Raw genomic sequence first — 25,082 nt, forward strand, 5'->3', positions numbered from 1 at the left:
TTCCTCATCTCTGATTTATAAGTATATTTAGAAACCAATTGGTTAAAAAAAAAGCATAGCAGGGAACAAATCATTAGGATATCATACAATACAGAACAAATGACCAACACTGGATAAAATTAATTCCCTACTAGGCAAAACAAGAAAAAATAATAACCAGGCGATAAAGAATTGTAGGTGTCTATCTGATTTGGAACAGCGTCGCACAGAAACTATGACAAAGCCTCAGTTCATGTAGAAACTAAGCAAATATGATAGCATATTTGTTGTTAGTTGCTTTGGACATCTGTTCTGTAGGGGAGAAGTGAGGTGTACAATCTCCTTTAAGTAAATAAATGAACAAATAAATAAAGCAGAGTGGCAGAATTCATGTTGGTGGGGGAGATGTTCTTGCTGCATTTGTGTGCAGAGATGTTTGTTCAAAAAGAAGAAGAAAATAAATTGCACAGTGATTTAATGCACAGATTTGCTTGTGCCTGTGACCTACCTGCACAGGGAGCAGGGGAAGAGGTTTTTGAAGGGATTGGTCTGAAGGGTCATGAAGCCAACATCTTGTTGCAGCTAAGCAGGTCTGGGTCTGGTCAGTTCCTATGCCACTATGGGTTCTACAACAGAAGGGAGGCAGGATCAATGCAAGACAAGACAGTGGTACCTCAGAAGTCCGTTCGACTTCCAAAACATTCGGAAACCAAGCCATTCTCCTGCAGCCATTCGGAAGCTGTGGAAGTCATGACGGATGTTCGGGTTCCAAAGAACGTTCGCAAACCAGAACACTCATTTTGCGGGCTTTGGGAGCCAAAACATTCGACTCACAAGGCCTCTGGGATCCAAGGTACAACGGTAAAGTCTACTGGCTGCTATTGCAGCACCTAATTTTACTGCAGCCGCAGGATGGGCAATGTGGAATATTAACATGGGAAATGGTGCAATGGTATGGTTCTGGCCTACCCACCCAGTCTATCTCTTTTTTAAAAAACTACGGTTCACTCAACATCCATTTCCTAGAAGTGGACAGCCCACATAACACTCTGGCAAGGTCCCCAATACATAACTGGTTGTCTGGCAGGGAGACTGGGCAATTATAGCAGTAATTATCCATATGGCAGCCCCTGCTCCCAAGTTCTGTAGGAGGTTTGTCTGCCAACTGCTCCTGCCTTGTGTTTTTGTAGCTTGGTGAGAGTCTGGGGTGGAGTTGTCCAGGAACAAACCACAGTTAAGGAAGGCTGCTGGGTTCATACATAACACCATGCTATACTTAAAACAAAGCAGGATTTATAAGTCAACAACAAACCATGGCTTCAGGTGATTATGCTTTATTGGTAAGTCAACAACAAACCATGGCTTCAGGTGATTATGGTTTATTGGGAGTAAGCAAATCAAAGTTAAGACACTGAGCAGGGTTCACACATAGCAGTAAGCTATTGTTCAGTCAACGATAGTCCGATAAACCATGGTTTAGTGGTACGTGCAAATTCCTAGCAACCATTATCTTCGTTTTTCTGCTGATAGACCACTATTATTATTATTATTATTATTATTATTATTATTATTATTATTATATTACCACCCTTCAGCCAAAGGTCCCAGGGCAGCTTACAACATTAAAACACAATATTAAAAACAGTTTAAAATAACTTACAATCACAAAAATAAATCAGGTCTGAAATATGTACACCTCAAGTGTCAAAAGCCAGGGTACAGAGGTGCGTCTTCAGTGGAAGTTGTATGAAGGTGCCAGACATACCTCTGTGGGGAGAGAATTTGACATCTTTGGGGCTGCCGCCACCTGAGCCTCTGGGGGGCAGGTACTAGAAAGAGGGCTTCCTCTGCCAATCTTAGCAACAAAGTGGGCATATAGATGGTATTTCGGATACTTGGGACCCAAGTTATTTAGGGTTTTAAACACTTATGTAAGCACCTTGAATTGGGCCCAGAAATGAACGGCAACCAATTGAACTCTTTTTAAAGCAGTGGTTATATGAGGTCTAAAGGGAACCCTACCCCAAAATCTGGCTGCCACATTTTGGACCAATTGCAGTTTCTGAGTCGTCTTCATGAGCAACTCCACGTTGAGCTTTAAGATCTGACGCAACTGAATTCCAATTGCAAAATGGGAGCAGAGCTACTCAGAAAGAATAACAACTTTGTGAGGGGGGAAAAATCAGTAAGATTCAGAAGGCGCTGGTGTTAGTTGTTTTATGATACAAACAGAGAAGTTGAGAAACCCATCGTGGTTTCTGTTTTCAGGATGGAGCACAGACACAGAGGGGGAAATGGAGACATCAGAAACTACGAAATCTGCCCAGAGAATCTAGCAGCCTCTCAGCAGACCCGAACATGAAGTACTGGCCAGACTAGAAGCTTAGTTATAATGGCAGACCTTGCTGCAATCCTACACTCTCTTAGCTGGGAGTAAGCCCCATTAAACTCAAATGGGGCTTCTCAGATGAACATGTGTAAAACTCTCAGGTGAACATGTGTAAGATTTCACTGAAAATGGTCAAGGCGTCTTAAAATGTGGGGACAGTCTCCTTGTCCCAGGCTCGCTTTTGTCAGAGGAAAATTGGTTCCCTGAATTAAATCAGGGTTGGGGACCAGGGATAGAACTACATAATACAAAGTACAGTGGTACCTCGGGTTACATACGCTTTTGGTTACAGACTCCGCTAACCCAGAAATAGTACCTCGGGTTAGGAACTTTGCTTCAGGATGAGAGCAGAAATCGTGCCCTAGCGGTGCAGCGGCAGCAGGAGGCCCCATTAGCTAAAGTGGTGCTTCGGGTTAAGAACAGTTTCAGGTTAAGAACGGACCTCCGGAACGAATTAAGTACTTAACCCGAGGTACCACTGTACACCCAACACACATCACTCTCCAGCCCCAGCCCAATAATCCTGGAAACTGTGGTTTGATAAGGATTTGGGGGATCATAGCTCTGTGAGGGCTCTCTGATTCAGGTCTGGTTTAAAGATAAGCATGCATAAAAATGGAGAGCAGGAGGTGGAGCCTTGAAGTTGCCCCTTAAGAGTCAGGATCACCCAGTCAGCAGTCGGAGAGGGCATGCAAGTCGCTTCGCACCAGCCTCTATTATGGTGAGATGGATTGTTTTGTATTTCTCTTTACATGATAGCCATTATTTCTGAATCTGCATATGTGCACATACATTTCCATATGCAAATTGGTGGGATCTTTCGCCTTCTTTTAAAAGTGATTTTTTTTTTTTTTTGGCAATGCGTAACTAGTCACTCAACTAGTAGCTGGCTGGCTCAAGGTCGCCCACTGAGATTCACAGCTGAGTAGAGATTTGAACACACATCTCCCAAGGTCCTAGTCTGGCACTGTAACCCCTACCAAAGGAACAAGCTATTCCAATGAAGCCATACCATATCTTTGCTGAAATGTCAAATCATTATGACAGAGAAGTTACGTTTTCACATGTAGAGCGCTGACTGCATTTTCCTTGCCACACAATGCCTCGCTCGCTCCCAAAATGTGACAACTTCATGATTGATTTATTTTTAAACCGTGCTAGAGCCTAGCAGAGTTGCAAAAGTTAGCATGGCGTTAGACCAGGCTCTATATTTGGGATGGGGAAGCTGCGGCCCTTCAGATGTTGCTAAACTACAACGCCCATCATCCCTCAGCCTTGACCATGCTGGCTGTGGCTGGTGAAAGTTGTACCACAGCAACATCTGGAGGGCCACAGGTTTCCCATCCCTCCTCTGCAGTCGCCAACAACCACATGTTCCCCTTGTTCCTTCCAAAATGACCCATCTATATCTAATGCAGCGTTGTTGCTTTTCTAGTTTTCTTGCAGCCTGCTTTTGAATTATGGTGCTGGAGGAGACTCTTGAGAGTCTCATGGACTGCAAGAAGGTCAAACCTATCCATTCTGAAGGAAATCAGCCCTGAGTGCTCACTGGAAGAACAGATCCTGAAGCTGAGGCTCCAATACTTTGGCCACCTCATGAGAAGAGAAGACTCCCTGGAAAAGACCCTGATGCTGGGAAAGATTGAGGGCACAAGGAGAAGGGGACAACAGAGGACGAAATGGCTGGACAGTGTTCTCGAAGGTCAAACATGAGTTTGACATGAGTTTGACCAAGCTGTGGGAGGCAGTGGAAGACAGGAGTGCCTGGTGTGCTCTGGTCCATGGGATCATGAAGAGTCGGACACGACTAAACAACTAAACAACAACAACATATCTAATGCAGCATTGTTGCTTTTCTAGTTTTGTTGCAGCCGTTTGAGGTTTCAGGCTGCGGGCCACGTGCCTCTGTGTCTCATTCTGCAGCACTTTCTAGAGCAAACAGCAGCCTAAAGAGAAGACAGCAAGGAGCTAGAAACTTGGCTGCTGGTTTCACTTAACTTCCTTGCGGGGTATTTTCAGTTTTAAGATGAGTATGTTTCTTTTTCAGCATAACATGTAATCGGAAGCAAAAACGTGCCTTTCCTAATGGCACAGGGCTCTGGTGGTGCAAAACCGATACAAAGTTCAAGATTTGTATTAGGTAGAATACAAAAGTGAAGTAGTCACTGGGACTGGAATCCCCCAGGTCATTTCAGCCAAAATGAATACCCAGAAGCAATCTGGAAGCCAAGGAAGGTGGCCTAAAACCAGCATAATTTAGGCCACATCTACACCTTACGTTTAAAGCACTCTTATACCACTTGAAGGGACGTGGGTGGCGCTGTGGGTTAAACCACAGAGCCTAGGACTTGCTGATCAGAAGGTCAGCGGTTCGAATGCCCGCGGTGGGGTGAGCTCCCATTGCTCGGTCCCCGCTCCTGCCAACCTAGCAGTTTGAAAGCACTTCAAAGTGCAAGTAGATAAATAGGTACCACTCCAGCGGGAAGGTAAACGGCATTTCCGTGCGCTGCTCTGGTTCTCCAGAAGCAGCTTAGTCATGCTGGCCACATGACCCAGAAGCTGTACGCCGGCTCCCTTGGCCAATAAAGCGAGATGAGCGCTGCAACCCCAGAGTTGGTCACAACTGGACCTAATGGTCAAGGGTCCCTTTACCTTTTATACCACTTTAAACAGTCATGGCTTCCCTCAAAGAATCCTGGGAGCTGTAGTTTTGTTCTGGGAGTTGTTACAATTTGGGAGTTGTTCTGGGAGCTACAATTTACAGAGTGGTTTTGTGGGAGGGAAATATATAGATCACCAATGTGTGGAGTAATTGATAAAAGAATTGGCTTGATCCCTAGACCCAAAGCATGGGGCTAAACACACCCTCCAGCAAGAGACAGCCCCCAGCAGAGTTTCAAAGTCACAAAAGCAAGCAGCAGTATAGCGTAGGACTGTAGCTCTTCCAGGGCAACAGGGCAACTCCTAACAACTCTCAGCACCCTTAACTACAGCTCCCAGAATTCTTTGGGGGAAGCCATGGCTGTTTAAAGTGGTATCACAACGCTTTAAAAGCATGGTATGAATGTGGCCATGGTGCCTCCTGCCAGCCCCAGACGACAATCTGAGGAAGGGTAATTGCTCAGTTGCAGACCATCTGCAGAAGTTCCCAGGTTTGATCCCTGGGATCACCAGATAGGGTTGAGAAAGACCACTGTCTGAAACCCTGGAGAACCACTGCCAGTCCGCAAGGACAGTACTGAGCTAGGTGGGCCAATGACCAGACTTGGCCTAAGGCATCTTCCAATGGTCCTATAATCTGGGCTTGGCATTCTTGGCCAATTTCATTTCCCAGACTGTCCCCGTGGGCAGCCGCTGCATAGAGAGTGCAGTAGTGCATCGTTGCTGCAATGTTGGCTCCTATCAGGACTGCAGCCCAGCCCCCTGGCCCCTGCCCTCTTCAGTGAATGGGCACGCCACCCCCACCCCCCCGGATCTCAGCCAGGATTGTTTCCATGAGAGTCACCCTCCGCTTCCTTCCCCTTCTGTCTAGCTCCATCGCATCGCAGCCTCTTGCTGTTGTGATGGCATGAACCACATTAAACGAGTCCTCTGGTTTCTTTGTGGTGACAAGTGCAATATCTATTAGCAGCAGTAGCTGTGGCTCGTTTTATCATATTTCCCAGCCCTGAGTCACCGTGACTGTTGAGTGGCTTAACCCTGTACGTACCAAGTCCTGGAGGTGTCTACAAGAAAGGAAAGGAGCAGGAAGGAGGAAGGCCAGGGGCAACATGGTGGAGAAGCATCTGTGAGTGGGTTCCATGCCTTGACAGTTCAAAGGAGGCTCACTACTACTTTGAGGCACATGTAAGATGCATTTGATCTGTTTCTGTTCCATAAACCAGGACTCTTCTGGTAAGATTGAGTCTTCCATAAACACAGTTTTAACAACGAGTCTGGAAGTGACTGTGGAGGCCAATTATGGATCCACACATCCTTCCACAGTGGGGACATACCGTATTTTTCACTCTGTAAGACACACCAGACCATAAGATGCACCTAGTTTTTGGAAAAGGAAAACAAGAAAAAATATATTCTGAATCCCAGAAGCCAGGACAGCAACCAGGATCACTGCACAGCGATCCTGCTAGCTGTCCTGGCTTATGGGATAGCCACGCACAGCCTCTCCTGGGTAGCAGGATGAAGGCTCCCCTTGCCCGGGAGAGCCGCGCTCCCTTTAAAGAGCACATGGAGTGTGTATGCGGCTCTTGGGGGCTCTTGGGATAAGCAACTTGGTGCGCTCCACGCGGCTCTTTAAAGGGAGCGCTGAGCAGAGCCTCCCGCCTGCATTCGCTCCATAAGATGCACACACATTTCCCCTTACTTTTTAGGAGGGGAAAAGTGCATCTTATAGAGCGAAAAATATGGTAGGTTTCTGCAGCCCTACAAATGTTGTCAGGCTCCAACTCTCATTAGTTTCAGGCAGCATGGCCAAAGGTCAAGGATGATGGGAGTTATAATCCTGAACCTCTGGAGGTTTGCAGGTTATCCAACCCTGCTATAAATCTCAAGACAAAGTGATTGGTGCCAACTTGGATGTATTCAAAAGAAGTTTAGGCCAACTCATGGAGGATCAAGCTATCAATGGCTTCTAGCCTTCTAGTCCTTCCTCCATAGCCAAGATGCAATGTGTATCCCTTCTTTGCCTCAATAAAGATTGATTCCTTACTCTCAGATAAGAGCCTCTGTTCTCATGGTCTAGGCAGAAGCCAGGGCAAATGGGATGGTGGCGGAGGCTCTCTCAATAGGACAAGGATCCCACTGAGAGCAACTTGCCCAAAGGACCTGCAAAACCGGCAGCTAGCTCTGTGTGCAAGGGTTTCCTTCTGCATTTTTCAACAATCCACGTGGCATTTGTTTTGCATAGCTTGTCCTTGAGGCTCTGCTTATATCCAAGGGATGAGCAACTTGGTGCCCTCCAATTCCCATCAGTCTCAACCAGCATGGCCAATGGTCAGGGATGAAGAAACTGTAGTCTGCCACATTAGCTAGCACTGTTGTGAGGATGTCACAGTTCCCCAGTACTCAAACCATAATATTTTGCTCTTGGAATACGCGGCTCTTCTCTCAAGGTTCCACACTTGTTGCTGTTGTGATTGCCCACGTGAAACGTGGTTCCTCTTGTGTTACAAACACCCTGTCTCATTAGCAAATCAGCCCACCTGCCGCTCACATTTTGATGATGTGAGCTCCACCTTTCCTGTAAAGGACCACACTATCTTACAGAGATATTGTCTGAACAGAATTTTTTGTTCTATTTTTCAAATGCCGTCTGCTCTGTCCTCCTCAGTCTAACGACAGGACCCTCCTCTTCCCTGATAAAACTCACACAGCCTACACCACAAACGTGCCACAAGCACCGTGATATCACTGCTGTGTAGGCAAGTGTCAGTGTCTAGATAACAAGGTTGTTGTACTGAAAGGCAAATTTCTACTTCCCACATTTCAAAAACGAAATGTGGCCAGAAGTTCTGCGAATGGTGACGTTGTCAGCTGTGAGGCAGAGCTAGCCTAGGTCCCAGCTACATCTCAAAGGCTCCCCTGTCTTCATTTACTTCCTTTTATTTCAAAGCGGTGGACTGGCAGAAGAAGGAGAACAATTTTGTTTTTAGGGCGACCACTAGGATGACCAGAAGCAAAAGAGGACAGGGCTCCTACACTTTTGACTGGTATGTAAAATAAATAATTCAGCAAACATTCCCACTTCTATACAACTACTAAAGGGCAGGAGCTCTGCCCACCCCAGAGATCATGTAAGTTTCCAAAGGGAGTCTCAGGCGTCCCTATAGTATGATGCAACAATAACTAGTTCATCCTCATATTTCACATTTCATATTTTGATATGTTGATTTACACACATGCACACACACAAAGTTTAAGAGCTTAGGAATATGCCTTGGAGCAATTCCTACCATTGGTCCATCCAGCTTTTTTAATCTCTTTTGAGTTTACTGCTAATTTAAATTGTCTTTAAGTGTTTAAACTACTTGTTTTTGCCCATTTTATTGCTCATTTTAATTCATTGCAATCCACTTAAGGTTTTATTGCAATCAAGCCTTATATAAATTTTGATAAATGGATAAATAGCTCCATATTGTCAACACTGATTGGCAGCGACTCTCTGGGGTTTCATGCAGAAGTCTTTGTCCCGCTCAACTTGGAGATGCCTGGGATTGAATCTGGGACTTTGCTGTAAACCAGTAACAGGACTCTTAGGTAGCACACAGCTTAATAAAAAGCACAAAAATGAAAACAAAACTACCCTTGGAAACCACAGCCCAAAAAACCCCAACAATACTAAAATAATCCAGCAAAGCTATGAAACAAAACAAAAACCATTATCTGCCCACATCCTCAAGCCATTGCAGGGTTTCAGTACTGAGGGTCCCCCAAATATACTGAAACCGATGCTCAAATCTTCACCTCCAAATGAAGGTGGAAAATTGGGGCAGCCATTTTGGTAAACCCCACCATAAAAGATGCTGAATGAAAAGTTTTCACAAAGTGATAAAACGACGTTGTTTTTGGTAGCGGGTGCACTTCTCTGGGGAGGGCATTCCAAATTCAGCATGCCACCACTGCAAAAAGAGGTTTTTTCCTGTTGACCCACCTGCCAGACCTGAACTTTTAAGGCCCCATCTACATTATATATTTACATATCTGCCAACTGTCCTGGGGGAAAAAATGGCATCCTATTTATTCTTGTGAGAAGATGGCGGCCAAAATGGCCACCGCAATTTTGTGCAATTTCAGGCCATACTCTCGCCCTGGGGGAGGGAAGCACTTTTTCAGGGAAGTGACCTTGCATGGCATCCCAAAACGCACATTTTTTGGCGCCATGTCTGAAAAAGTGCGTTTGTGGGGGGTGCGATCTCACATGGGTCACATGACTCACACAGGCCCCAGCAGATGGCACCCCAGTTTGGGGCTGCTTTATACTAGACTAGAGGGTATGTATTTAAAACAGTATCATACTATTTTAAACAGTCATGGCTTCCCCTAAAGAATCCTGGACGTGGTCGTTTTTTAAGGGGGCTGAGAGACCCCTATTTTCGTCACAGAGCTACAATTCCCTGTGGTTTAACAATCAATCCTTCTTCTCAGGGAACACTGGAACTGTGGCTTGTTAAGGATTGCCAGAAATTCTGTCTTGTGAAGGATAAACCACAGCGGCCATAATTCTTTTGTATATTTTGTATGTACAATATATACAGGTATATATATAGTTTTAATGTGATCCCATTGAGATCCCAAGATGAAATTTTGCAGGTAGCTCTTAGAAATATTAAATAATCAATGCATTTTTTAAAAAAATGTTGTATCACATTATTATTTTAAAATTTTAAATTTTGTAACTTAAATTTAAAATTCAAAGTAACTCTATCATGTGACATATCATATTGAAGCCCATGAAGTTCTAAAGAGATTTGTATTTTTAGTTTTGATGTATCTCAGTTCTGGGCTGAGCTTTTAAGGTTTTTGTGTAGTCCGGCAAGGCCAAAATTGTCTGTGTTTTTTTAATTCCAAACCCTCATAACTCAAAAACGGGATGAGATTAAAAAAAATAGATTTCAACTTAGTTTTGATCATTCAACAAGTGTACAAAATGTTAAGAAAATTGGATGACATTAAGTAAAAAAAGCTGGATCACTTGATATGGAATGACCCCATTGCAGTGGCGTAGCGTGGGGGGTGCAGGGGGGCCGGCCGCACTGGGCGCAACATCTGGGGGTTAGGGTTAGGGGGCGCAAATCCACAGGTTAGGGGGCGCAAATTACTTGCCTTGCCTGGGTGCTGACAACCCACGCTACGCCACTGCCCCATTGTGCTTTAAATATATCGTGTGTACACAGCCTTCGATGCCAAACAAAGACCTTTCTTTGTTATTCCCAGAGGCTTTGTACATTTTTATCTCCAGGCTTTGACCTTGTTATATAACTGCGTCTTTTGAAACAAGCAAGCAAGCAAGCAAGCAAGCAAGCAAGCAAGCAAGCAAGCAAATAAATAAATAAATAAATAAATAAATAAATAAATAAAGGATTATGTATTCTATTTCATTGCACTGATCTGATTGCTTCTATATTTTCTCTGCAAAGCACTCTGGGAATCATGTTGGCTGAAGAACAATAAGGAATTGTTCACAACAACAACAAAATGAGTGTGAGTGTATGGTTGAGAGATTGTTATTGTTGGCATCCGTCTGTCTCTGGAAACAATGGAGGAGTATGCCTTCGCAAGTGAAGTCCAAGTGTTGGACAGTTGCAACGCCAGCTGTGGCTGTAGAGATTGATGCAGGAAGGACATGTTTTGTTGCAGCTGGGGCAGATGCAGGCGTTTGGTTGCGTTGCTACAGATGCACCATGGCGTTTCTCCGCTCTGCGCTCCACCCAGTGGTCATTTCTCCTCTGGCCACTGCTATGGATACACAACCTGATTGTCTGTCTCCAGGCCCTGCGGTTGTCTGTGAGGGATTCCCACACGACACGGCAGGTTTAATGTTGCCAGCATTCACGTCACATTCGCAGACATATTTGTAACACAGAGCTCATATCCGTCAACTGTCCCAGGGGGGAAATGGAACAGTCCTGTATTTTCTTGTGAGAGAACAGTGGTCCCAATGGCCACTGCAATCTCTTGTCGCACTCTCGCCCCCAGAAGGGTCTTTTATCAAGGCGGTGATATTATGCAGTGCCCCAAAACATGCATTTTGGGGCACTGTGCCCCAAAAGCGTTTTTGGGAGTCCGCAATCTCATGCAGGCCATGTGACTCACACATGTGACTCACCCAGAAGATGGTGTTCCAGTTTGGGGCCGCTTCATATTGCAGGGTATGAGAGTTGGCTTGCCAACGGGCCTGGTCCCCAAAGCCAGTAATCACAGAACCAGAGCAGCACACTCGGTGCTGTTGGGCTCCCTCCGTCCCTGACCATTAGCCATGCTGGCTGGAGCTGCGCTTAGAATAGAGCTGGCACATGTAAAAGTGCAGGAAGAAGGCTTTTTAGTTATTATTACTGAGTCACGGCTCCTTGGCGCTTCAAATACCCTGAGGGAAGAGGGGCTGCCCCCACTGATTTCAGTGAGGAGGACAGCTGGTTGAATTAAGTACGCAGAGGCAGAGGAACCCAGCGAACAGCAGCAAATTTAACAAATAGCCTTAGAAAGTCTGTGCAGACCCTTTCTAGTTTCTAGTTTAGCAGACGCTGGGCATATATTTTCAGATTCTGTTATTTGTGTATGGGGGAAAGACAGCTGCCTGCTTCTGGGCAACCACATCCACGCAGATTTCCGGATCTCGTGATTATACAGTAGAACGTATAAGACCAAAGAAGGTGACTAATTTCCCAGCTTGGATACTTAGGGAAACTTCCCATAGTACTGCATGATTTGAACCCAGCACCGCAAGTTAATGTGAACTGCAGTTAGTGGAACTTGAACCAGGACTCGTTCCTTTTTAAAATGAACTTTCTAAACTCTGGCATTCATATGTACATAAGCAACCGTTCTTGCTAATAAACTGCGCGTGAGGCAAAAGAGGGCCCAATCCACATACAGTGGTACCTCTGGTTACGTACTTAATTCGTTCCACAGGTCTGTTCTTAACCTGAAACTGTTCTTAACCTGAAACACCACTTTAGTTAATGGGGCCTCCCACTGCTGCTGTGCCGCAGCCGCACAATTTCTGTTCTCATCCTGAAGCAAAGTTCTTAACCTGAGGTATTATTTCTGGGTTAGCGGAGTCTGTAACCTGAAGCGTATGTAACCCGAGGTACCACTGTACTGTACACTGGGCCCAGGAAACCCTGTTAGCACCCCATAGCTCAAAATAAGCTGGCAGCTGGAGTTTGTGTCCCTCTTTTCCCCAACCCAAAAATTCAGCCTAATCTTGCATCTATGTATGTCTATCAGCATATACAAATTTTATGCAGATTTGCACCATCGGCCTGTGCAGGACAGGAAGGGGACAAAAGTATCTTATTCATCTGGTTCGACAAGGAAAGGCATGGTTGGCCTTTTAAAAGCAGGAAAAACACACGATTGGGAAGACCTGGGCTTAACGCGTCATCTCCATGTGTTCTTGCGTAGCAAATGGTTAAACAAGAACGGTGGACTCTGCTCTCCTGCCCTTGTGCTCAGCGCAAGAGGTTTCTAGCAACAAGGTGTGTGCGCACGTGGCAGACGGGTGAAGCCAGGTATGCTTGCCACATGCCACAAAGCAGGGGTGGAACATGGAGGCAGCTGCTGCCCATTCAAGGCCAAAATGTAAAGGTGTAAAGGTGAGGGAATCACCTTGCTTAGGGCACAAGGACTTTTATCAACTCAGCGGGCTTGTTGTTGCTTTTCCCTTCAATGACAGCAGATTTCATACACCTCAGTCGTTTCTCGGGTGCTTAGGAATAACTAAAAAAAGAAAAGAGGAACCTGTAAAACAGGTCTCTGTGACCTCTTGATGGAACAGCTCCAGCTGGCCGTGAGTCACATATACAACTTACCCACTCCAGGTCTAGCAGGCGCTACCAGGCGGGCTTAAAAACCTGCCCCAGGAGAGGAGGACTGCCAGGGTCACAAATGGCAAAGAAAAGAATTCAGCCCTGTTTGGGGTGGGGTGGTACTTGAAGAATCAGGCGTCTGGTTTTCTTCTTGATTTGGCCTTGTACCTTCATGCCCATGTAGCAGCTATGTGCATCTTTTATCCAATTTAGATGGGTGCACCAGCTGCTCCTGCTCCTGAGGTCAGGTGGGGCGACGGCAACTCATGCCTTAGTGACGTCTAGACTGGATTACTGCATTGCACCCTGCATGGGGGGGGGCTGCCTTTGGAACCTTCAGCTGGCCCAGAAGGCAGTAGCAAGGAATGTGATGTGTGCTGGCCTCGTGAGACAATATCATGCCTATCCTGCAGTACCTCCACCAGTTTCCAGAGCAATTCAAAGACTTGGTAATCACCTTGAAACTCCTAAGTGGCCTGGGTTGGGGGTAACCAATGTGGGAGACATTGCTGGACTCCAGCTCCCATCAGACTCTGCCAGCATGGCCAATGACCAGGAGTGATCAGAGGCGTAGCCTTTATATATCTATTTTGTTGGCATCTGACTGTCTCGAGAGACAATGGATTGAAGTCAAATCGCTGCATTAGCAGCACCAAAATGACCTCCCCCGGGGCGCACGACTGGGCAGTGCGCATGGAGGTCTTTGGCTGCTCAGACAACAAAACCCTCCTCTTGGCCGTGCTGTTGTGGTCCAAAGGAAAGCAGAGCCACACATTTGGCACCAGCTTGGCTTCAGGAGTGCCAGGAGGACTGTAGGCGTACATGGTGCCATCCAACCATCTTAGGGAGTCCACTGCAGATTTGTGTAGGGTTTACTCCTAGTGGTTAAGAGCAGTGGACTCGTAATCTAGTGAACGGGGTTCGCGTCTCCGCTCCTCCACATGCAGCTGCTGGGTGACCTTGGGCTAGTCACACTTCTCTGAAGTCTCTCAGCCTCGGGGAGGAAGGGAAAGGAGTTTGTTAGCCACTTTGAGATTCCTTGGGGTAGTGATAAAGCGGGATATCAAATCCAAACTCTTCTTCTTCTTCTTATGCTGAGAGGCAGAGGGTGCTTCCAAAAGGGGGCATAATTTGCAAATGGGCCATTGGGATATTTTGTTTTTACTCTTATTGGGTTTCTCCTGGACAGGGTAAATCCTTAACTTGAGAAAAAGCATGGACTGACATGTCTTCCTCCGCCGCCAACAACACTGTGTGGACTTCAAGGCCAGAATAAGACCTTTGGAGATGCCTCCTTTGAAAAATCAAATCTCAAATGCTTTTAACAACATCAAGAACCTCTCTTTTTTTGTCCCTGCTTTGTTAGCGCCCTAAGCACATGCTTAGTCTTATTATTGGTTAATCCAGCACTGGTGGGTGTTGCAAAAATGTTTGTGCACGAGGAACACCAATCCAACAATAAACACAGATGTGGGAGCCCCTCCAGTTCGGAACACTGTGAAATGCTGATCTAGAGAGACTAGCCTTAAGCAGAGCACTGTGGGGAATGGGAACGCTGCCAAATCCCTCAAGCACATGCACACACGTTTGCATCCATGCTAGTGGAAGATGTGTCTGCTGGTGCTGTTTGTATTCTTTGGAAGTTCCTGCAATGAGCTTTGATTTCCAGTGTTGCCAATTATGGAGAACAATTGCACTGCTGCTTAGTTCACAGCCAATTGTGAAAGAAGCTAAAGGCTAGGTCTTGTGAAACAGGGGAGGTTCTGCAGTGCAAACAAAAGCCGATTCACACACTGTGTTTAGGCTCTGCCCCACCCCCTTGTAAATTTGTAAAGATAGCCGGGGTGGTGGGTGACCACTGGGGCTGGTGGGGTGGAGGGCAGCGAGCCCCGTAGTAGGTAGAGTCACAGACCATAACCGGCAGAGCCAACTCTGTGTAGATTTGTCCTTATCCCTGCTCCCTGCTGAGTTCTGCAAGGCCAGACCAAGAAGGAGGAAGCTGACAGGCAGTGCAAGCCCTTGGGCTCCTTGTTGTAAACAAAAAAGCAGCCTGGTATACTCTGCAACATATTAACTCCCAAAACCAGGCCACAAATCTTCCCGGCCATGCTCTGGTGTGAGTCATGTGACCCATGCGAGATCACAGAGTGGTGGTGGTAAAGTGCAGTAGAAGCTTGTCGTAGTGGTCCTCAAAGCCACACCCACAAGTGCAGACCAAAAATGCAGGCCCCTGTGTTGATGTATTGTATACATGCATATATCCCAAAGAGCATTATAGTTCATAGCATAATAGCCAAATTTATTGGGATCAGCTGACAGTTGTAGAATAGTAAAGTAGCAAGGGTCCCTCTGGCAGAATACGATCAGTGCTGACTAGCAGAAGCCCTCCCTGGTTTCAAGCTGTTGATGTTCACAGCCCTAATCTGGAGATGGACTGGGAAATTGAGATCTTCTGCATGCAAAAGCAAAAAGCGCTGTAGCCCTTCCCCCATCATATTGACTGGTAAGCCTGGGATCCACATCCCTGACCAGCCACGAAGTTCACTGGGCCCGTTGCTGTTACGACCTGTGCCCACCTTATTATGAGATGATTATGAGGCTAAATCAGGGCGCCTCACACTCATAGATGCCACCTTGAGTTGAGGTGCTCCAACAGATAATGTCATTTGCTCCTGCTGCTGCCAGGGTGGGGGCATGGGGGAGTCTTGACACTGTCCTCTTCCACATTCCCCTCCCGCCACACCAAAGCCAAACCAGATGAACCAAGGGAGCAACCCAGCCCAAGACAAGCCCAAATGACCTGTGCCCAGCATCCATGAGCTCACACTGGCTCACATGTTATATGTCTCACCCAAAGCGGACATCTCCACCCAGTGAGGGGTGGCATAAATCAGGTCTATATAATAAACAATAATAATGGCCTGCTAGAACATCGGTGGTTGGCCACCCGCCTGTTCCCAAGGGGTGAATGGGAGAAGGAAAAAGGATTCTGCCCATGACACAACAGTGAATGTGTAGTAGTGAGTGTGACTAATTATGCCAGGGTCGTAATAGAAGCAGAACTCCTTTTGACAACAGCTGCCAAAATGCAGAACTCTAAGAGTCCATTGACGCCAGCAAAATCTCTTCCACAATGTTGTTTTGTCTAAAAATTAGGAACAGATAAATAGATACGACACGTGTACATTACCTGGCATTTCAGAGATGCAAGTCCCTTTGTTCTTAAGGATATTGAGCTTTTGCTCAATAAAATCTAAAATATCATACATAGCACTGCACAGAAGATGGCATGACCCGCAAGGACCCTCCAACACAATGATTCTAAGTGTTTTTCCTTAGCTTTGTTCCTGTGTTCCACAGTGTGTTTGACAAAAATACAGTAACAAATCATACAGCGTCTAGCACAGCACATTAAAATTACTAGAGCAGGCAAAAAACAACAACCCTTAAGTGGTCTGCCAAGCAATTTTCAAGTGGTCTGTGAGGGGGGAAAGTTTGGGAACCACTGGTGTTGATTTTTATTTATTTATAAGATTTCTCACCCGCCTTTCGCCATAAGGCCCAAGGGCAAGCTACAACATAATATATAGTTATAAAAACAAATAAAACAGTTGCAATCATTAAAACAAGTAAAACCAGATTAGAAGGATATCGATTCAGCAAAAGAGATGGGTCCCAGCAAAAAAACTTTCACTGCTGGTAGGTCAGGATAAAGAGGTGTGCCTTCAGCATATGGCAGAAATTGAATAATGGTGGTGCTAGATCTGTGAGGAGGGAGTAACACAATTTAGGAGCTTCCATAAAAACAGTTCCCATTCCTCACATTATTGAAAGTGGTGGAACTATCCAGAGAGACTCCTCTGCCAGTCTTAAAACCAGTCTGTCGAGATGGAGGTGGTTTTTCAGATATTGCCGCACCCACATAAATTCTGAATAGGTAAAAGGTAAAGGACCCGTGGACAGTTAAGTCCAGTCAAAGGCAACTATGGGGTTGCGGCGCTCATCTCGCTTTCAGGCCAAGGGAGCTGTTGTTTGTCCACAGACAGCTTTCCGGGTCATGTGGCCAGGAGGACTAAACCACTTCTGGTGCAGCGGGACACCGTGAGGAGTGCCAGAGCACACGGAAACACTATTTACCTATTTACACTATTTACCTTCCCGCTGCAGTGGTACCTATTTATCTACTTGCACTGGCATGCTTTTGAACTGCTAGGTTGGCAGGAGATGGGACAGAGCAACAGTTGCGGGGATTCGAACCGCCAACCTTTTGATTGGCATGTCTAAGAGGCTTACTGGTTTAGACCACAGCGCCACCCGCATCTGAATACATGATCAGGAACACTGCAAAAAGCAGGGTCCCCAGATGAACAGAGCGAGCGCATGAAACAAGTTGGGAGGTTTCTGTTCACAGATTCAGCTGAAGCATGCAGTTGCATCCCACTCCACACATGGATTGAAGGCAGGCAGTTCACTGGGTGGGGCTGCAGAGCTTTCCCTTCCAGAATAAGGTTAACCATGTAAAGTTAATCTCGGCTTAACTTGACAAATGCTCCTTCCCACAGTGGTACTTCCTGGCAGGCCTGTAGCTGTAAATTTTGTTGTCTGGGGCCTAAAGGGGATGAGGAACCTCCTTAGCTGTAATATTTCAAACATATGCTGCCTCTTCACTGAAGCCGCTATAATAAAGACACAACAATGTACAAAAAAGAAAAAGCGCGAACAATATTCAGAATAAAACGCAGCTGCAGCGGCGAAGAAGCAGAAACGGAATGGCACAGCTGCAAAGGCCTTCTTAAATAAACGTGTTTTAAGGAAGCGCCAAAATATAATCAAAGATGATGCCAGCCTGAGTTCACAAAGCTCAGTGCTTCGAATCTTTACCAAAAATCCAGAACGCAGAAATAGGCAGAGTCATATACTGTGGTACCTCAGTTCCCAAATGCCTCCATTGTCAAACGTTTCGGTTCTCAAACGCCGAAAACCTGGAAGTAAATTTTTCCATTTTCGAACGCTCTTTGGAACTCAATTGTGCGACGCAGCTTCCGCTGACTGCAAGAAGCTCTTGCAACCAATGGGAAGCCGCACCTCGGTTTTCGAACGTTTTGGAAGCCAAACGGTCTTCCAGAAAAGATTACGTTTGACAACTGAGGCACCACTGTATTTAAAAATTATTTAACTGCATCACATAGGCCAGGTGTGGAGAACCTTTGGTTTTGTCTCCAGATGTCGCAGAACTAGAACTCGTATCAGCCCAACAAGCATGACCAACCATGACGGGAGTTGTGTGTGGATGCAACCTAGAAGCAGCCCTGGGGGGGGGTCAAGTTTGGTTCTTAGTGAATGGTGCTCAGTAACCTATGTCGATGCTTGCCCTGCACAATTAAAATGGTTAGAGATTTTCACTTTTCATTTTTAAAAAAACAAATACCATACTTTTCTGTTTATAAGACATGTATAGGACGCCCCCTATTTTGGGGGACTCAAATTTAACAAAATGCGGGGAGATGGCACAGAGTTGTTGGGCAACCAATCAAACGTCTACCCTATGCACTACACATGTACAGTATAAGACGACCCCCACTTTTTAGCATGATTTTAAAAGAAAAAAACATACAGTGGTACCTTGGGTTAAGTACTTAATTCGTTCCGGAGGTCTGTTCTTAACCTGAAACTGTTCTTAACCTGAAGCACCACTTTAGCTAATGGGGCCTCCTGCTGCCACTGCGCTGCCAGAGCACGATTTCTGTTCTCATCCTGAAGCAAAGTTCTTAACCTGAGGTACTATTTCTGGGTTAGCGGAGTCTGTAACCTGAAGCATATGTAACCTGAAGGGTATGTAACCCGAGGTACCACACAGTGGTACCTTGGGTTACATATGCTTCAGGATACATACCTGTTTCAGGTTAAGAACGGACCTCCAGAATGAATTAAGTACTTAACCCAAGGTACCACTGTAGTCTTCACATGCCCACAAACACTCTCTCTCTCTCTCTCGTATTGACACAGTGCACCACATGCTCCCAGGCCAGATCCCTGGCACTTAAAACAGGCTTCAGATGCCAAGCCCTGTGAAGAGCTGGTTCTGAAGCCCTTTGCTGAGGGCAGGAGAGGTGAAACGAGCCCATCTTCTGGCTCGGCTCCTGTTGAAACTACCAACAGGAGTAGACCTCAGCTGCACCCTGTCCGCGCTCTCTTATTCCAGCAGGTATTACAAGCCTTTCACATCCTCCTCATGGGGGAGAGGTGTTTAATTAGACCATGTAGGAACTTGCTGTGCATGTTTATGTCAAAGCAAAGACCAAGGATGATGAGCAAAGACCAGCTAATTACGAATAGCGCTCTAAGTTGTGAGCAATGTTGGGGGAAGTGGAGCAAGCCTCCAAAATGGCTGCTCTCCAATAAACGGAGCTAAATTGACTCGGGTCTCCCCTCAGCTGCCTCTTTTGCTTTTAATTAAAAGCAAACACCAAGGCAAGAGAGTGGGAAGCGTAGCAGGAAAGCCAGCCTCCAAAGGCCAAGAGGAAAAGTAAATACAAGAGAACAATTCAGGAAGTTTGCACTTTTATTTTGCTACTTTTAAGTCTGGAACAAGTGGGATGAGGCCACGGAGTGCTTTTCCTACGCCCTCGGCAACAACTCAAACATAAATGTTTCATAAATGTATAGAGGGGAATTTGCACGGTGTGTGGCTGGCATCACTTTTCGTTCATTTTTACAAAATGGATTCATATTTGCTTCACGTATGCCTACTGAAGTGCTTCAGTCTGCAGAACTTGCACTTTTAAAAGTGGAGCATGGTGCCTTTTACGTATTTGTAAGGAATTGATCTTTTAGTGCGGCAGCTTCTACACTGTGGAACTCCCTGCCTCTTGACATTAGGAAGGTACCTTCACTGTACTCTTTTTCATCACCTGCTAAAAACTTTATTGTTTAGGCAAACCTACCCAGACATGTAAAGCTGAAATGTGTTTTAATCTGTAATTTTAGCTTATAATGCATTTTGACAATTTTCTTTATATTCTGTTTAAAAACAAAACAAAAAAACCATTGTTTTTAATTTCGACTTCTATTGATAATCTCAGAGCGGTTTAACAGTCATTCCCTCCTCCCAGGAAACTCTGGAAATTTTAGCTCTCTGATGGAAATAGGGGTCTTCTAACAACTGTTAGCACTCCCAAGAATCCTTGGGGGAAGCCATGACTGTTTAAAGTAGTATGATACTGCTTTAAATGTATTGTAAACTGCTTCGGTTTTGTTTGTTTTTTACAGCGAAGCAGGGTATAAATTTTATTAAATAAATTAAATGAAATAACATAAAAATGTATAATGCAAGTGGGGGCCTCAAGTGACGCCAAGCAATTGTTGTACGTTTTCCTACCATTTTCTTGCTCACAGAAAAGCTCCATTTGGAAGTGGGTTTGTTGTGCAAAGAATGCCAAAGTGACTTCTACTGCGTACTTTGAATTTGACGGTCAAGACAGTCTAGAAGCTGCCTTACGTTTATGTGTTAATATGTTGGTCTTTCGGGATTCTTTGTTTTGTTTGTTTGCTTGGTTGGTTTTTTGTTGCAACAGACCAACACCACAACCCCTCTCAGAATAGGTAACCTTAGGTCAGTCGTTATATATCAACTACCTCACCGGATTTTTGTGGAGATAAAACTGGTGGTGGGATATGAACAACAACACCCTGAGCTATTTTGAAAGAAGGGTGGGATTAAAATGTAAGCAATGAATAAAAGTAAAGATATCTCGATTCTTTCTTAACCATTCATCCATCCACTGATTAGATTTCAACATTCCTCAGCTGGGAGGGTAGAAAGATTCTCCAGCCTTTCCCAACCATCAGTTATAATCATCCAATCTTCCTGAAACAAAAATACAAGGCACTTGGCAACTTTGCCAGAACTATTAATAAATCTAAATCTCTGGCCAAGCATGCCTCAGGTAACCTACATTGACGGGGGGGTGGGCATTCACAGAAATCTGATAGAAAACTCATAACATTATTTTAGGAACAGCTTCTAGCAAAGGCCATTTGCTGAGCAGCAAGAGCAATGAAGCTGGTCCTCTCCACCAACTTTCTCACATGTGACTTCTTGGGGCAAGTCGCTCATTTCATTGTGACTCAGTACAGACAAGGTGACTTTGGTTCAGGGCAAGCCAAGGACATCCTACCCGCCCATGAAAGTGTGGAGCTTGTTCCTGTCATGATTATATGGCTCTCTCAGAACTGCCTAGATAGATCGTTTGTTTGTGCTATGACTAGGGCTATGTGTGCTCCGTGATTCGGCTCGAGCAGGCCCACACCTCAGCAAGGGAGCCCACGGCCAACCTCCAGACAGGGAAATGGTCCGTGCTCCTTCATCTCCTCATGCTATTCACTGCTTGCATGCTCAAAGAGGACAGGTGAGCAGGCAGCAGCAGCAAGAAAGAGGAGGCCTCTTGGTTCACAAACTTTTTACTGGCTAGGTGCTCCTTAGGCCTGCAAGTTTTTCGCAGCATCCGAACAACACTGTTAGCATCAAAATGTGGTCTCTGTGGCTATGAGTGCCTTTTACCAACTTGGCCTGGTATGTCAGCTATGGGCATATCTGTACAGTGGTCCCTCAGGTTACATACACTTCAGATTACATACGCTTCAAGTTACAGACTCCGCTAACCCAGAAATAGTACCTCGGGTTAAGATCTTTGCTTCAGGATGAGAACAGAAATCGTGCTCTGGCGGCGCGGCAACAGCAGGAGGTTCCATTAGCTAAAGTGGTGCTTCAGATTAAGAACAGTTTCAGGTTACAAACGGACCTCCAGGACGAATTAAGTACTTAACCCAAGGTAGCACTGTATAAGGTTACTTGCCCACCATAGTCCAGCTACTGGTCACCTCAGGACTGGATTATTATGTGAGGCTGCCCTTGGGCCTCGTCTGGAAGCTCTAGCGTGAGCAGAAAGTAGCAGCTAGACTGGTGCTGGGTACAGTTGTTAATAATAATAATAATAATAATAATAATAATAATAATAATAATAATTTATTTGTACCCCGCCCATCTGGCTGGGTTTCCCCAGCCACTCTGGGTGGCTTCCACAGAAACCAAAAATACACTAAAATCACACATTAAAAACTTCCCGGAACAGGGCTGCCTTAAGATGTCTTCTGAATGTCAGGTAGTTGTTGATCGCTTTGGCATCTGATGGGAGGGCGTTCCACAGGGCGGGCGCCACTACCGAGAAGGCCCTCTGACTGGTTCTCTGTAGCTTTGCTTCTTGCAATGAGGGAACCGCCAGAAGGCCCTCGGCGCTGGACCTCAGTGTACGGGCAGAACAATGGGGGTGGAGACGCTCCTTCAAGTATACTGGGCCGAGGCCGTTTAGTGCTTTAAGGGTCAGCACCAATACTTTGAATTGTACTCGGAAACATATAGCATATGACACCTCTGCTCAGGGCCATAGTTAGGGGGTGATGAGGTGGGCCCCTGCCAAAAATCAGCCCCCTGCCAAAAATCAAAAATCAGGCACAAAATCAGCTAAAAATATGTCCATAAATATAAATATTGATTATTGCCTCATGGGAAATGGTTTTAAATAGAGGGTGAATTGAATGGGTGGAGGAGGGGTTGGAGGAGAGGTGGAAAGAAGAGCTAATTTGTCCGTGGCAAGGGGGCGCAATCTGGACGGTTCTGCCAGGGGCGCAAGATCACCTAGCTATGGCTCTGCCTCTGCTAGAGCATCTGAACTGGCTAGGTTCACAGCTCTTGTTTTTGTTCACAATTCCCTGAATCACTTGGGTCCAGGATACCTTCCAGCTCAGTCTGAGGAGGAACTGCCACCAGTTACAGAGGCCCAGCTGGCCTCAACTACAAGTCAGGCACCTAATATCATGCCAGTCCCATGCCGTGGAATACTCTTCCAGGACAGATGCAACACGGCACACTCATTTTGACTTTTAAGCATCTCTTGCAAAAGAAGTAAGTCTCTTGTTAAGACCCCATCTACACTACACATTTAAAATGGCACCATACCACTTGGCTTTCCCCCAAAGAATCCTGGGCACTGTATCTTGAGAGTTATTGAGAGAACTCTATCCTTCTCATAGAGCTGCGATTCCCAGAGTTCCCTGGGAAGAAAGATTGGCTGTTAAACCGTTCCTTGGGGGGAATAGGGTTCTCCCAACAGCTCTCAGCACCCTTAACAAACAGCAGTTCCCAGGATTATATTCTTTGAGAGATGCTATAGTATAGTTCATGGGGAGGCAAATTAAGGCCCAGGGGCCGGATCCTGCCCAATCACCTTTTAAATCCAGCCCATGAACGGTCCAGGAATCAGCATGTATTTACATGAGTAGAATTTGTGCTTTTATTTAAAATGCATCTCTGGGTTATTTGTGGGGCATAGGAATTTGTTCATTTATTTATTTAATTTTTCAAAATATAGTCCAGCCCCCCCCCACAAGGTCTGAGGGACAGTGGACCGGCCCCCTGCTGAAAAAGTTTGCTGACCCCTGCTATAGTTGTTTAAAGTAGTATGTTACTGTTTTAAATACATAGTGCAAATGGGGCCAAAGACACAGCTTTGCAGGGCCGATCAGGGGCGCCGACTTATAAAAAATATTGGGGGGGCGGGGGCCCATACCGACTTATAAAAAATATTGGGGGGCCCAAGACCTCCAAACCGCTGCTGCTGGGGGAACGAAAGGGGCGAGCCCCGGGCTGCCCCGACCTTAAGTGAACCTGTGAGGGCCCGCCCTTTGCGGCAGCCGATGGGCGGTGAATATTAATGAGCTAGGGGGAATCCCCGCTTCTTGCGGGGTTGACGCCAGCCCCGCGAGATTGTTGATGGGTCGAGAGCCCGCAACCCCACCCCCTCTCTAGCTCGGGAGTGGCTTTGTTTTAACTCATTACTGAATGTATTTTAAAAGGTAACTATCGTCAAACAAGGAAAATAAAAAATACCAACATAATTTTGTGATTTTACAAAGCATAATATAACTAATAATTTTCTTAAATTATTGGGGGGGGCGGAGCCTCCCCAAACGAATTTTTGAGGGGGCTCGGGCCCCCTCAGGCCCCATGGAGTCGGCGCCTATGGGGCCGATTCAATGTGCAGAAGTAAGCTCAGCTGCGCAATCTCTATCACTTCCATGGTCAGGGGCGTGCATGGATTTGCATCCATGGGTGTGTGCGCACATGTACTCCCTCCGCAGTATACATAACAGAGCTGCACACGCTGGATTTGGCAAGTGCACGCTGACAGTTCCAAAGTTACAAACAATCATTACATAATTAAACAATTAATTGACTTAGTCATCGCCTGTTTGAAAAGCCAAAACCCCTCCTTCTGAGCACAGCCCCTGAGCACCCAACCCAACCGCCTGCTGGGGCAGGCCCTGTGTAAACAGAAGGAATCCTCCCAAATGTGTTGAAGGTCAGCAGTCTCTAGCTCCTGAGAGTTGTGCAGGATCTAATCCAAGTGGAAAGACATCCCCACTGCCCTTTTCTTGTGGCTGATAATGGGCGGCTACTATGGAGTCCGTTCCCCCAAACTGTCTCTTGACTTAGGCCTACAGTCAAAAACACTAGGATGATGGAGCCTACAATTCAAAGCATACTTGTCAGGGAGTTGTCTTACCTCTGAGTAAACACGCAAAAATACACTGCAGGGCGATCATTAAGTCAATGCACAAAACAGTAAAAACCTAAGTATAAATCACCTGACATGTTTACATTCCAAGCGGAATGGTTTTAAAGAAGTTAATTGTTAATTGACTATGGAGAAATGGCAGCTGCCTGCTTGGAAGCATACTCTGGATGACACCTGGTCCAACCTCCTGCTCAGTACTGGATCCCCAATCTTTATTTTATTTTGTTACTTATTGCATTCGGGGGGGAAAGATCTGAAAACTCTCCTGTTTCCACTAGCTTTTTCCTAAAAGCATTTCTTTATTTGGACTCTGCTGCTATTGAGCTTGGTCACATTCTGAAGGGACTTTTGGCCAGGCATCCTTGGGGCAGCTGTCTGTCTTATTAGATCCTAGTTTGTTATCATTTTATTTGTGAATATAGTGTACATCGGTGATTTTTATTGGAAGCCATCTTGAAAGGGTATGCTCCTAAACATAGCCTACAAATATTTTAAATAAATATATGGTAACATAGCTGTGTTCATCAGTTGCCTCAAAATTGGGTGGTGTTTTGG

At 45.7% G+C, this 25,082-nt stretch overlaps 1 long non-coding RNA gene across 2 annotated transcripts in view; it reads right to left on the bottom strand.

The window, feature by feature from the left end:
* LOC309375402 overlaps nt 1-24,559 on the bottom strand; it is a 93,731-nt gene extending 69,172 nt beyond the window's left edge. The window contains exon 1 of one of the 2 annotated variants that reach the window (XR_014170909.1): nt 24,516-24,559. This is a non-coding gene — a long non-coding RNA (uncharacterized lncRNA). Of the gene's footprint in view, nt 1-487; nt 571-24,515 lie in introns of those variants that run through there. The other variant, XR_014170910.1, reaches the window with a different exon arrangement.
* Nucleotides 24,560-25,082: the final 523 nt, after the last annotated feature.

This window comes from Podarcis melisellensis (assembly GCF_964234715.1).
Source record: "Podarcis melisellensis genome assembly, chromosome: 8".
In the NCBI taxonomy this organism is placed as follows: Eukaryota; Metazoa; Chordata; class Lepidosauria; order Squamata; family Lacertidae; genus Podarcis; species Podarcis melisellensis.